Source organism: Cannabis sativa, chromosome 8, assembly GCF_029168945.1.
Source record: "Cannabis sativa cultivar Pink pepper isolate KNU-18-1 chromosome 8, ASM2916894v1, whole genome shotgun sequence".
Lineage (NCBI taxonomy): Eukaryota > Viridiplantae > Streptophyta > Magnoliopsida > Rosales > Cannabaceae > Cannabis > Cannabis sativa.
In genome coordinates, this window is record NC_083608.1 from 6,333,543 (window position 1) to 6,347,874 (window position 14,332).

General features: G+C 39.5%; 1 long non-coding RNA gene and 1 pseudogene across 1 annotated transcript; both read right to left on the bottom strand.

Moving 5' to 3' along the window:
* Window positions 1-1,329: 1,329 nt before the first annotated feature.
* LOC133030120 (uncharacterized) lies at window positions 1,330-2,485 on the bottom strand. The gene is made up of 2 exons (XR_009683992.1): window positions 2,294-2,485; window positions 1,330-1,569 (listed from the first exon to the last, which is right to left on the bottom strand). It is a non-coding gene; the product is annotated as an uncharacterized LOC133030120 (long non-coding RNA).
* A 9,937-nt stretch (window positions 2,486-12,422) lies between these two features.
* Window positions 12,423-13,830, bottom strand: LOC133030121 (DNA-directed RNA polymerase subunit beta'-like; annotated as a pseudogene).
* Window positions 13,831-14,332: the final 502 nt, after the last annotated feature.

Consider the following 14,332-nt stretch of genomic DNA (forward strand, 5'->3'; position numbering starts at 1 on the left):
ATCAAGCGACCTTTCAAATTGGTCAAGACTCTCCAGTTTATGGCTGCTTCTCTATGGTACCAGTTGTTGCTTTATTGAATTTGGTTCATTAATAGGTTCACGATTTGATTTTGATCGTTATGGACTGGTACCAAGATCGAGTCCTAGACAGGCAGACCTAATTTTAACAGCGGGTACAGTAACAATGAAAATGGCTCCTTCATTAGTGAGATTATATGCACAAATGCCGGAACCAAAATATGTTATTGCTATGGGAGCCTGTACAATAACAGGGGGATGTTCAGTACCGATTCGTATAGTACTGTTCGGGGGGTCGATAAGCTAATTTCTCTGGATGTTTATTGTAACACCCTAACTAGCATAGGCGTATTACGTGATTTTTAAACATGCTGTGCAGCTCGTTGCTAATCAACGAGGTTTATGGAAAACGTGATTAATTAAAATTTTTGCTTTTTAATTAAACTTACAAAATATTTATACAAAAGACTCGGGATCCCGATTACAAAATCATTTACAAAAGTTTACTGTTATACAAAATACTTGTCGCCTAGCGACTAATTACAAAAATAGCCTCGCTGTCCCGATGATCGTACGCTCCAGGCCTAACCGCCCCGACATGTACAATCTTCAACGGCTAGCTCACGGTCCATCAGCCCTAGCCTTGCCCTTACCTACACATAAACATAGCACTGTGAGTCAACAGACTCAGTAAGAAAAGCATAATAATATTCATACATAAATCTCGGTCATGATCAGACGCCCATACCCCTGACCATAACCCTAACTGCCGTGTCCAACACGATACTGAGTCCCCCTAACTGCCGTGTCCAACACGGTACTGAGTTCTGAACGTTCATAGGGACGGTACAATTGACAAGTAACAGCCTGATCGGTCGAACCGGTCATACTCCGCCTGCTGGTCATACTCCAGCCTGTACCGACGTGTTACAGTATCAGCCTGATCGGTCGAACCGGTCATACTCCGGCTGCTGGTCATACTCTAGCCTGTACCGACGTGATGCGTCAAATAGTACGGAACCACCAACCTAAGTATCAGCCTAATCGGTCGAACCGGTCATACTCCGGCTGCTGGTCATACTTGTCACGACCCGAGCCCTAGGCTGTGGCAGATGTGTAATATCCATAACTTGGGTGGTCAAAGGTCACACTTTGACCCTTGTAGGAAAATAAAGCTTATAAATGATCCTTTTATTTATATTACAAAATACTAATTTAAAAGAATGGATTAACTCCTATATTAATAAAAATATATTAGTAATAAAAATCAGGACCACTCATCAATATAAGAGAACAGTAATATCCCCACAGTTATGTAATCACCAAATAGATAGATTTAATAAGTCAATAAAATACCAAAATAATACCTAGCATCCATCATTTCTCATTTCTAACTAGTACATAGCTAATTTAAGTCATCCAGACCATCCATTGGTTCTTAAATACAAAATCAGTCTCATTAGAAGGTGAAAGAGTAAAATATGACTAAACTAATAACGACATTCCTTTCCCAACAGTACCATCCTCATCCACTAGCATCAAACTGAGTTCCTGGAATGGGAGAAAATAGGGGGTGAGCTTATAAAGCCCAGTAGGAAAACAACTAATATCAAAGGACCCTTGGTTTAATAAAATTCCTGCATGGTTAGCTTTATAAAAATAAAATGTCTCATCAACAGTATGAATATGTACAAATAAAATAGAGAGACCACAAGTAATCACAAATCAAACGTCAAATGCATATCACACCGTCCACTAGACCCCTAGCTCTCAATACCAAATCATAGAAAACGACATCCAAAACCGGGTAGTCGCATCTGATACCCACCATAAATAACGGGGCTCAGATTTAATTCACTCCTGTACAGATTCTAGGTCTTTCACCTACAGGTGAGTGCACACCTGATCTACCTATGATGACACAGAGACTAGGTCGTGAAACAACAATATGCATCGAACATGATCAACATGGCTCTCATCAATATAACCAAAGCAGGCAAATAATAAGCATAACAAAAGAACATATTCCTTTTTATTTTCTAGAAAATTCGGCAGCATAACAGCTGTATTTTGAATAAACCCAAAAATCATAACCTGCATAAATATTTGCACACAAAAATATATTTGGCACTCGGTGCCCCGCAATGTATCCGTAAAATATGCAGATTAAGTTTTCAATTTTTCAAACAATTTTGTAAATCATAAAAATTGGAATATGTCTAATGTTATACAACGCATATAAAAATCAAGTCCAAAAATCAAGTTGAGTCCCTACCTCTCCCGAGTTGTTAAACTTTTTCCAAAAGACGATCTTAAGCTCTCAAGTCCCGAGCTCCCATTGTTTAGTCCAAACTTACATATTACTCTCACCTATACCATCAAATGATTAAATAATTATCATCATCGCATTCTACATTCAAAACCGAGTCCAACGACATATAATATGACTATATTTAAAATTTAGGATTCCGAAACCTCACCTAAGCGGTGCACGTTAACAATCGGTGGCGGTAAAAATTGGTGTACCGGAAATGTCGCCGAAAATAGGAGTAGTATATATCAAAACGACCACCTCGACGAGTAGATCACACTCATGCCAACCGTTTGTCAAAACGGTACACGAGGTCACCGGAAAGTCGCCGGAAAGGGGCGGAGCTACAAAAATGTCACCGGAAAAAGTTGCGAACCGGGAAAAATGGTTTAGTGTAGGTTGTTCTCCTCGACGAGCTGAGTGTAGTGGTGAAAATCTCTCGTCAAACGGACGCCGGAGGTGACCGGAAAACCCGTTCAAAGTTTGAAATCCCAAACTTTGACTTGCGATCCCGAGTCAACGGCGGCGAGAGGAGCGGCGCCGCTTGGGGAGTGAGGTCGCCGGCACTTGGGCTTTCGACTTGTCCGGCGCGTTGGGTCGGGCGGTGGCCGGAGGTGGGTCGCCGGAGTGTGGTGGTTATGGAGGTTTATGGGTTTTTATTTTTGGTATTTTAAAGAGAGAGAGAATGAGAAATATAGATAGAGAGTGAGGGGGACGAGATGCTCTGTATGCATTTCAAATATTTTTTTTTTTTTTTTTTTACATACATATATATATATATATTATTTTATTATTATTTTATATATATATATAAACCCATTTGACTCGGTCAAACCGAGTCTTTTCATTCTCCCCTCCTTAAAGAAATTTCGTCCCGAAATTTTTAAAGTACAACTTCAAGTTGAAAATTAAACAAATGAGGATACTTCATATACATCTCGGACTCTATCTCCCAAGTAGCTTCGTCTTCCCTGTGGTTCCTCCATAAGACCTTGACTACTGGAATCTCTCTGTTCCTTAACACTTTTAGCTCTCTCGCCAAGATTTTGACAGGTTGCTCTTCATAAGTCACATCTTCCTGAAGAGGGATTGCCTCATACTCAATAACATGTGACGGATCTGGAGTATACTTCCTCAACATAGACACATGGAACACATTATGAACATGTCCCAACCGTCCTGGTAAGTTTAATCGATAAGCGACCTCCCCAATCCTCTCGATAACCTCAAAAGGTCCAATATACCTCGGGGCTAGCTTACCCTTCACTCCAAATCTCGTTACGCCACGCATAGGAGTAACTTTCAAGAAGGCATAATCACCAACATTAAACTCAACTTCCCGTCGATGGAGATCAGCATAGCTTTTTTGACGACTCTGAACAACCTTAAGTCTTTCTTGGATTCCCTTAATCTTTTCAGTGGTACTAGTGATAATCTGGGGTCCAATGGTGACATGCTCATCTGGTTCTGCCCAACACAATGGCGATCTGCATGGTCTCCCATATAAGGCCTCATAAGGAGCCATGCCTATACTAGCTTGGTAGCTGTTGTTGTATGTGAATTCCACCAGTGACAAGTGTTCTCCCCAACTACCTCCAAAATCCAAAACACAAGAGCGAAGCATGTCTTCCAAAGTCTGTATAGTCCTCTCGCATCGTCCATCCGTTCCCTGTGGATGATGGGCAGTACTCAAGTGAAGTTCAGTCCCTAAGGCTTGCTGCAAGGCCTTCCAAAACCTTGATGTAAATCGAGGATCTCTATCAGAAACAATGCTTGAAGGCACTCCGTGTAGTCGAACTATATTGTCTACATAAAGTCGAGCTAGCTTGGTAAGCTTGTAATCCTTCCTGATTGGAATAAAATGAGCAGACTTAGTCAAACGATCAACAATAACCCAAACAGCGTCATGCTTCAAAGGTGTCAATGGCAATCCAGTAACAAAGTCCATGGTAATCTTGTCCCACTTCCATTCTGGTATAGGCAAAGGTTGAAGTAAACCTGAGGGTCTCTGATGCTCAGCCTTCACTTGCTGACATACTATACACTTAGCTACAAAGCTGGCCACATCTCTTTTCATTCCTTCCCACCAATATTGTCTCTTTAAATCTTGGTACATCTTTGTACTTCCAGGATGTACAGCGAATTTGGATCTATGGGCCTCAATCAAAATGGTCTCCCTAAGTTCAGGGATATCTGCAACAACTAGTCTTCCCATATGGTATAGGTACCCTTCACCATTAACTGTCCACCCATCTAGTTGCTCACCATCCTGGATTCGGTTCCAAGTAAGTCTTAATTTCTCATCTTGCCACTGACGTTGCTTAACTTGTTGAAGTAGTACTGGTGTAGCCACTAAGTTAGAGATACAAGCTACTCCTTCCCCTTCATAGTATTGCAAGTTATAATCACCCATTGTGATTGTCCTTTTCCAGTCCTCAAGAGCCAAACATGCCAAAGTACTATGAGGCTTTCTACTTAGTGCATCAGCTACTACATTAGCTTTCCCGGGGTGATACTGCAAAGTGAAATCATAGTCTTCCATATAATCAACCCATCTTCTTTGCCTCAAGTTCAAGTCCCTTTGAGTAAAAAGATACTTCAAGCTCTTATGATCTGAGTATAACTCAAATTTTACGCCATATAAATAACATCTCCAAATTTTCAAGACAAAGATTACCGCAGCAAGTTCTAGGTCATGTGTAGGGTAATTCTTCTCATGTGGTTTCAATTTTCGAGAAGCATAGGCAACCACCTTGCCGTTTTGCATGAGGACACCTCCTAATCCAGTACCTGAAGCATCAGTGAATACCACATATGGTTCCTCACTATTAGGAACAGTGAGAACAGGCGCCGAAGTTAATCTTTCCTTCAATTCTCTAAAAGCTTCTTCGCAACTATCATCCCACATAAACTTTACTTCTTTTCTTGTTAACTTCGTCAAAGGCATAGCAATTCGTGAGAAATTCTCTACAAAGCGACAGTAGTAGCCTGCCAACCCAAGAAAACTTCGAACTTCAGTGACATTCTTTGGTCTTTCCCACTGTAGAATAGAGTCTATCTTTGCAGGATCAACGGTGATACCATCTTGAGAAATTACATGGCCCAAGAACTTGACTTCAGTCATCCAAAATTCACACTTCTCTTTCTTAGCGTATAATTGATGATCTCTCAATGTCTGTAATACTATTATCAAGTGTTCAGCATGATCCTCACGTGTCTTAGAATACACCAAGATATCATCAATAAATACCACCACAAACTTATCCAAGAAAGGTCTAAAGACTCTATTCATAAGATCCATAAATGCGGCAGGTGCATTCGTTAACCCAAATGGCATTACCAAAAACTCAAAGTGTCCATACCGTGTCCTGAAAGCAGTCTTAGGGATATCTTCTTCCCTAATCCTCAATTGATGGTAGCCTGACCTCAGATCAATCTTTGAAAAGAACTTTGAACCACCAAGTTGATCAAATAGTTCATCAATCCTCGGTAAAGGATATTTGTTTTTAATTGTCATCTGATTCAACTTTCTATAGTCGACACAAAGTCGCAAAGTCCCATCAGCTTTCTTGGCAAACAAGACTGGAGCTCCCCATGGAGAAGTACTATGTCTGATGTAGCCCTTATCCATTAACTCCCCTAATTGTTTTTTCAATTCAACCAACTCTGCAGGTGCCATGCGATAAGGTGCAATAGAGACTGGTTGAGCTCCGGGAATCAAATCAATGCAAAACTCGATCTCCCTATCAGGTGGTAACCCTGGTAAATCCTCTGGAAACACATCCGGAAAACCACTAACCACTGATATCCAAGGGAACTGGTCTAAATTCCTAGACTCATCATCGATCGCAAACAGATTCCCATAACACTCTAAGTTTCTCTTTCCACCTAAACATGCCCTCAAGATAGGATTTTGTCTCACTGCACTCATGTTGGCTCGATAAACAATGAAATCTCCACTAGGGGTTAAAAGAGTCACTCTTTTACGTGAACAATCCACAATAGCTTGGTATTTAGACAACCAATCCATACCAAGAATTACATCAAATTGCCCCATAGGCAACACTAATAAGTTTCCAGACAACTTGTGTCCCTCGAACACAATACAAATTGACCTACATATGGTGGATACCTCACCATGTCCCCCCATAGGTACACTCAAATGCAATGCAGGACTAAAAGTTTCCCAACTCAAACCCAACATACTAGCAAACATCAAAGATATAAAGGAATGCGATGCACCCGTATCAAATAACACATGAGCCCAAGAGTGTGAGATAAGAACCATACCATCGACAACTCCCTGGTCAGCACCGCCCTGCACATCATCAACCCCAAGAGCGTAGGCTTGAGCGGATGACTTTGCTTTTGCCTTGCCCCTTCCCTGACTAGGGTAGCTTGTACTTGCACCAGACCCTCCACCTTGATTGTACCCTCTTTGACTCCCACTAGGAGCAGGAGTTTGGAAACCTTGTGAGTACCCCATGTTGAACCCTGAACCTTGTGGCCTGAACTGATGTTGATACTGAGACTGCTGGCCCGATTGGGGTGTGAAACCATAGGATGAAGACTGAGACTGGTTTGTCCTGGGCTGACCATGAAAAGGAGTAGACTCTACATAGCTCCCTATGGGTCCTCCATGAGATGCTTGAAATCTTTGTTGTCGTTGCGGGCAATCTTTCTTCTTATGACCTTGTTGGCCACAACTGAAACACCCGTATGGTCCACTACGAGTCTTTCCAGATGAACCACTACTAGTGCTACCCCCACTAAATTGTTGTCCTTGGGACCATTGTCCCTGATTCTTCTTGGTCATCTTTCGGTCACTTCCTCTTCCTCTGTTTGTGTTCTTCTTCTCATTCCCCTCAACATGAGCCTCAGTTCGCAAGGCTGCTGTCACACACTCAGTCAGGTTGTTAAAGGTCAAAGGGGCTATAGGACCACGTATCGCTGGCCTCAAACGACGCATGAACTGTTCAATCACCAAGGGTTGATCAACAACACCAGGATATGCATAAGAGGATAGCTCTACAAACTTCATGTAAAATTCATTCACAGTCATATCCCCTTGTCTTAGACCATCAAATACTCCAATAAGAGCCCTCCTGTGAGATGGACTAAAATATTGTTCCCTGAAAACTTTCTCAAATTCTCGCCAAGTCATCCCATCAGTTTCCATTGTCCTGGACAAGGTCTCCCACCAATCGGCTGCACCACCCTCTAACTTGGACACAGCGAAAGTAACTTGGTATTCCTCAGGTGTTCCTATTGTGTTAAAATTTTTCTTTATCTGCCTCAACCACCTTTCAGCTACCATGGGATCCTGTCCACCCTCAAACTCAGGCACTTGGATTCGATGAAAGATCTGAAAATGATGACTCTGTCGAGCGGCAGGATCCATTTGTTGAGCGGGAATAGCTCTTAAGGCTTCGAGAAGGGCGTTCATAGGGAATTCAGCTTGTGGAAGTTGGACATTAGCTTGAGGGGCGTCTTCTCCAACCGTTCTCCTTGTCTTCTTTCCTTTTGGAGGCATTTTCTTAGGTCTGAGAACCAAAAGCTACTCAGTTAGTGAGGATTGGATGCTAATAATATAAATATGCCTTATACATATAAATACCAAGATATTTATTACTATTATTATTTAAAATAAATCTAAACTATTTGGTGACACACTCCGAGGTAATTAAACCCGGTGCTCTGATACCATTTTTCTGTCACGACCCGAGCCCTAGGGTCAGGCGTATGTGTAATATCCATAACTTGGGTGGTCAAAGGTCACACTTTGACCCTTGTAGGAAAATAAAGCTTATAAATGATCCTTTTATTTATATTACAAAATACTAATTTAAAAGAATGGATTAACTCCTATATTAATAAAAATATATTAGTAATAAAAATCAGGACCACTCATCAATATAAGAGAACAGTAATATCCCCACAGTTATGTAATCACCAAATAGATAGATTTAATAAGTCAATAAAATACCAAAATAATACCTAGCATCCATCATTTCTCATTTCTAACTAGTACATAGCTAATTTAAGTCATCCAGACCATCCATTGGTTCTTAAATACAAAATCAGTCTCATTAGAAGGTGAAAGAGTAAAATATGACTAAACTAATAACGACATTCCTTTCCCAACAGTACCATCCTCATCCACTAGCATCAAACTGAGTTCCTGGAATGGGAGAAAATAGGGGGTGAGCTTATAAAGCCCAGTAGGAAAACAACTAATATCAAAGGACCCTTGGTTTAATAAAATTCCTGCATGGTTAGCTTTATAAAAATAAAATGTCTCATCAACAGTATGAATATGTACAAATAAAATAGAGAGACCACAAATAATCACAAATCAAACGTCAAATGCATATCACACCGTCCACTAGACCCCTAGCTCTCAATACCAAATCATAGAAAACGACATCCAAAACCGGGTAGTCGCATCTGATACCCACCATAAATAACGGGGCTCAGATTTAATTCACTCCTGTACAGATTCTAGGTCTTTCACCTACAGGTGAGTGCACACCTGATCTACCTATGATGACACAGAGACTAGGTCGTGAAACAACAATATGCATCGAACATGATCAACATGGCTCTCATCAATATAACCAAAGCAGGCAAATAATAAGCATAACAAAAGAACATATTCCTTTTTATTTTCTAGAAAATTCGGCAGCATAACAGCTGTATTTTGAATAAACCCAAAAATCATAACCTGCATAAATATTTGCACACAAAAATATATTTGGCACTCGGTGCCCCAGAACAGTCCAGAAAATATGCAGATTAAGTTTTCAATTTTTCAAACAATTTTGTAAATCATAAAAATTGGAATATGTCTAATGTTATACAACGCATATAAAAATCAAGTCCAAAAATCAAGTTGAGTCCCTACCTCTCCCGAGTTGTTAAACTTTTTCCAAAAGACGATCTTAAGCTCTCAAGTCCCGAGCTCCCATTGTTTAGTCCAAACTTACATATTACTCTCACCTATACCATCAAATGATTAAATAATTATCATCATCGCATTCTACATTCAAAACCGAGTCCAACGACATATAATATGACTATATTTAAAATTTAGGATTCCGAAACCTCACCTAAGCGGTGCACGTTAACAATCGGTGGCGGTAAAAATTGGTGTACCGGAAATGTCGCCGAAAATAGGAGTAGTATATATCAAAACGACCACCTCGACGAGTAGATCACACTCATGCCAACCGTTTGTCAAAAAGGTACACGAGGTCACCGGAAAGTCGCCGGAAAGGGGCGGAGCTACAAAAATGTCACCGGAAAAAGTTGCGAACCGGGAAAAATGGTTTAGTGTAGGTTGTTCTCCTCGACGAGCTGAGTGTAGTGGTGAAAATCTCTCATCAAACGGACGCCGGAGGTGACCGGAAAACCCGTTCAAAGTTTGAAATCCCAAACTTTGACTTGCGATCCCGAGTCAACGGCGGCGAGAGGAGCGGCGCCGCTTGGGGAGTGAGGTCGCCGGCACTTGGGCTTTCGACTTGTCCGGCGCGTTGGGTCGGGCGGTGGCCGGAGGTGGGTCGCCGGAGTGTGGTGGTTATGGAGGTTTATGGGTTTTTATTTTTGGTATTTTAAAGAGAGAGAGAATGAGAAATATAGATAGAGAGTGAGGGGGACGAGATGCTCTGTATGCATTTCAAATATTTTTTTTTTTTTTTTACATACAGATATATATTATTTTATTATTATTTTATATATATATATAAACCCATTTGACTCGGTCAAACCGAGTCTTTTCAATACTCCAGCCTGTACCGACGTGATACAGTGTCAGCCTAATCGGTCGAACCGGTCATACTCCGGCTGCTGGTCATACTCCAGCCTGTACCGACGTGATACAGTTGGATGGTTCGAAGCCAGCATACATATCTAATGTAATCTAACAGGCTTCCTACATGCACGCGAAACATGTAATCTACATATGCATACTGTTATACTAATCTTACCTGGATTCCGAATTCAGGTGTGTCGGTCAACCTGACTGGAACTATCTGCGCGGCGGATTACAGGCTCCTAAACCATAAAAATCACAACACTATAAGTGATACGCTAAATCACTTCCCGGGGACTTAAACTAGGAACTAAAAGTTACCCTATCGATAAAAAGCATGGCAATACCCCAAATAACATAGAAACGAGGAAAACTAGGGTTTCTGAAAACTCCCCAACCGGTAGACCGGTTCTGCAACAGGAATTCCGGTTCTGAGAATTCCTGGACCCTCATCCGGAATTCCAGTTGCACAACCGGAATTCCGGTTCCTCGCAGGAATTTTTCAAAAATTCACACAATGCTCAAATCAATTCCAAACCACCCCAAAACTTCCAGACCTGTTCTAAATACCCCAAAGAACATTTCTAAAGCATCTACACAGCCCAGAACACACAGAATCGAAAATCACCATTAAAGCTCCAAGCTTTGAGTTCAAAACTCAAACTTGGTTAAACCTAGGTAACATGCATTCAATTCAGCCCAAATTAACTTAATCATGCATAGAATAACCTCTGAAAACAATAGCAATCATCTACATCAAGCAATTAACAGATTGAACACATTTCTTAGAAAATCATATTTTGAGCTAAAACTTCCAAGCTTGAAATCAAAGCAATTATCATGCATTAACTAGCTCTAACCTACTTAAAATAACAAGACTAAACCTGTGAAAATAACAACAATTCACAGTAGCAAGAACATATCCAAATCAAGCATGCATCATCATCTTTTTCATCAAATTTTCAAGAAAACTAAAAGAAGAGCTAGAGAGAACATACCACGACAAGAGTTCACAAAATTTGGCTAGAGAAAGCTTGAAAAAAATCAAAGGGAACCCAGCCCTAGAACCCCATGCAGCCGAGAGAGAAAGAGAGGAAAAGAGAGAGCCTTTTTTGAAATTTTTCCTATTTTTCTAAGTTTTGAATGAAAATGAAATAAAAGAAATACTTAAGCAATAACCTATTTTAGCCAACACTTAGTATTAATAAACACATATTACTCAATTACTAAGCCCACTAAAGGACAAATTATCATTGGGGCAAAAAGACCATTTTGCCCCTCCACATTAAAATAACATAAATAACACTAAAGGGGTATTTTTTTTGGGGGAAATCTAAATTCCCGGCCATTCCCGACATTCCCAATGTCTAATAAACCGTCCCAAACTACAAACATACTAAGTTGTGATTTTACTGAGCCAAACACCGAGTTCCAAAATACCGGGCACCGAAAATGCAAAATTATGAAAACTACTAAATGACAAAAAAAATGCATCTCTGAATTCAATAATAACAGTATAAATAATTATTTAAATAGCTATAAATAATTTCATAATTAAACATGATTAACTGCTAATTTCCAAATTAAACTAAGCGGTCTTTACATTTATTTACCCGGATGAACTCCTAAACCGGAGGCTGTTATAGATGATATAAAAAAACTTTGGAAGAAAATATCTCGAGAAATCTATGAAGATCGAATTCGATCTCATCAGGAGAATCGATGTTTTACTACCAGCCATAAGTTTCGTGTTAAACGTAGTACTCATACTAGAAGTTATAATCAAGGATTACTGTATCAACCACCATCTACTGTAGAGATCCCGACTGAAAGATTTTTTAAATACAAAAGTTCAGTATCTTTCGACGAATTAGTGAATTAATGAAGATCCTTTTGTACAGAATAATAAACAGCGAATCAATCTTAATAAATTTTATCGTAAATGTTAAATACTTATTACTTGTAAGACGTATATAAAAAAACAAAAAAATGCTGGAGAGAGAAAAAAGATGCAGGGTCGTTTGTCTGTTTTGTTAATCAAACATGGGCTAGTTCATAGATCTTTGGGTTTCGATTACCAAGGAATAGAGACTTTACAAATAAAGCCCGAGGATTGGCATTCCATTGTTGTCATTTTATATGTATATGGTTACAATTATCTACGTTCCCAATGTGCCTATGATGTAGCACCGGGCGGACTGTTAGCTAGTGTATATCATCTTACGAGAATAGAGTATGCTATAGATCAACCGGAAGAAGTATGCATAAAAGTATTTGGCGTAGGAATTACCAAAAAAGGGTTCTTTTATATATTTATAGGTATTATCGCCAATTCTTTCATTTTGATAATTTCTATGATTAGAGGGATTATACCTATTTGCACAAATACCTCAGCGATTACTGCTCGTTAATACATAGAGCCCAATAAGCATATCTTGAGTTGGTACGGAAATGGGATCCCCAATAGCTAGAGACAACAGATTTGTATGAGAAAACATAAGTAAACGAGCCTCTGCTTGAGCCTCTAAAGATAAAGGTACATTAACAGCCATTTGATCCCCATCAAAGTCTACATTGAATCCCTTACAAACTAATGGATGTAAACAAATAGCATGTCCTTCTACTAAAATGGATTGGAAGGCCTGTATGCCTAATCTATGTAGAGTGGGCGCCCTATTCAGCAATATGGGATGCCCTTGCATAACTTCCTGAAGTATTTCCCATACAACCGGCTCTTTTTCTCGAATTTACTCTTAGCAACTTCTATGTTCGAAGCAAAATGTTTTCTAATTAAACCGCGAATTACAAATGTCTGGAAAAGTTCTATTGCTATCTCGCGCGGCAATCCACATCAATGTAATGAAAGTGAAGGACCTACGACAATGACAGAACGCCCCGAATAATCAACTCGTTTCCCAAGTAGAGTCTCACGAAATCTTCCCTCTTTGCCTTCAATTACATCCAAAAACGACTTGTAAACCTTATTATGACCGTCTCGCATTGGTTGTCCGCGGATTCCATTATCAAGAAGGGTATCCACAGCTTCTTGTACCGATTTCTCCTGACACATTACTAATTCCCCTGGCGTAGATCTACTTGTTGTTAACAAATCGATAAGAGTATTGTTCCGATAGATAACTCTTCTATAGAGTTCATTAATATCCGAACTCATTAGTTTACCGCTATCTATTTGAATGATTGGTCTCAACTCGGGAGGAAGAACCAGTAATAGACATAAAACCATCCACTCTGGTTCTATATTTGTTCGAATAAAATGCTTAGCTAGTTCTATGCGTCTAACCAAAAAATCCTTTCTTCTTCCAACTTTTTGATCTTCCCATTCATTACCTGTGGGCCCTTCTTCACCTAATTCTTTCCATTCTGCTAACGAATAATTGATAATAATTCCCAAATCCAGATCAACTAGTTGTTCTCTGATAGCACCCGCTCCACTAGAAATTTCTTGATTTCAAAACGCATCGAAGCCGTGAGTAGTAAAAAAAAGAGGAATGCTATATTTTCAGGATTGGATTTCATATTCGAATGAACCTCGTAATCGTAAGAAAGTAGGTTTTTTAGCTATGGGCCTAGCAAAAGAAAAATTTAGATAGGATCTTATAGGATCTCCCCCTTTCAAAATTGGACGTGAAAGTTTCCTTTCATCCGGCTCAAGTAGTTACACTAAATAAAGTGAAAAGTGGGTTTCCACTTCCAAATTCTATAAAACCCCCAATAATATACTCCTTACTCAAGTTCTTAAAGAAGATCAAGCAACATTTCATTGATTCATTCTTCTTTTTTTATTTTTCTTAAGTGGCTTTTTGTTAGATTTTCTGAATTCTTTTTTTTAATGAATTACACATTCAATAAAAAAAGAAACGAAATGTGAAATTCTTGAGTAGTCTACTTCCCTTCGAATGATGAATCCCCTCCTTAACTTTTTTTAAACTTAATTAAAGTAAAGAAATTCCTTAGAATTCAATTCAATTCATAAGAGATTTACTTGTCTATGTATCTTTCCATTCAATCTTTTAGGTCCCTACTTCCCCTCGACGGTTATGTCACGACGTCCTTAAAGCCTATATGCGATGAATAAACTTCGACAACGATGACATATTTGCTTATTTGGACAGAAACATAATTTCATTTCTTTCTAAACGAAAAGGAATGGTTAATTACACATAACATAAAGA